The sequence below is a fragment of the Propithecus coquereli genome, unplaced genomic scaffold (genome assembly GCF_000956105.1).
Source record: "Propithecus coquereli isolate 6110/MARCELLA unplaced genomic scaffold, Pcoq_1.0 Scaffold46, whole genome shotgun sequence".
In the NCBI taxonomy this organism is placed as follows: Eukaryota; Metazoa; Chordata; class Mammalia; order Primates; family Indriidae; genus Propithecus; species Propithecus coquereli.
In genome coordinates this window covers 3,827,594-3,828,446 of record NW_012150396.1, presented here as the reverse complement: position 1 = coordinate 3,828,446, position 853 = coordinate 3,827,594, and the positions used below count along the sequence as shown (strand labels likewise).

General features: G+C 41.0%; 1 protein-coding gene across 1 annotated transcript in view; it reads right to left on the bottom strand.

Annotated features, from left to right (window-relative positions):
* The window catches only part of ELOVL6 (ELOVL fatty acid elongase 6), a 126,689-nt gene that overhangs the window by 125,558 nt on the left and 278 nt on the right, over positions 1 to 853 (bottom strand). The window lies entirely within an intron of this gene.

The following is an 853-nucleotide window of genomic DNA, read 5'->3' as shown; positions in this document are numbered from 1 at the left end:
GACTCTGTCTCAAAAAAAAAGAGAGATACTTGCAAAATCATCGACTAGAACCACAGATACCTTACGTGTTTTCAGCACAGCCAAGTTTTCAAGTGCATTATTTTACTGGTAGAATATTTATTAATATTCAAATAAGGGCAGGTGTTGGCTCCCGCCTATAATCCCAGCACTTTGGGAGGCCCAGGAAGGAGGATCACTTGAGGCCAGGACTTAGAGTTTGAGACCAGCCTGGGCAACATAGAGACCCTGTCTCTACAAAAAATAAAAAAATTAGCCAGACATGGTGGCACTTGCCTGTAGTCCTGCTACTCTAGAGACTGAGGCAGATCTCTTGAGCCCAGGAGCTTGAGGCTATCGTGAGCTATGATCCCACCACTGTACTCCCACCTGGGTGACAGAGCAAGACCAAATTCAAATAAGAGGACGATTGGGGCCTGATTGGGGCCTCCTGTCCCTGCATGCCAGTCCCAACTCATTTAACCACAACGTGCTTGAGTTTTCTATTGTTCAAAAGAGGATACAAGGGGTGGTTATGAGAATTTAACAGTTAACATGTGTAGAACATTTTAAAAGAATAACTGCAATTAGTAACTCTGTAAGAATCAACTAGTAGTATCAATGCTCCAGAACGAAGAAAATCTACCCTACCTTCTAAGATCTTTAAGTCTGTACCAAAAAATTATGTAATTGAGAGGAAACTGTAGAACTTCATGTTTAGGATACCGTTTTCTTGTAAAATACCTTTTATTGACCTTCCTACCCTCTTATTATGAGGCTAACCACTGCTAGCCCAGCTCTTAAATGTTTAAGGCACCCACAGACTTTAATAGAAGTCTCAGATATTTTTTTTTTT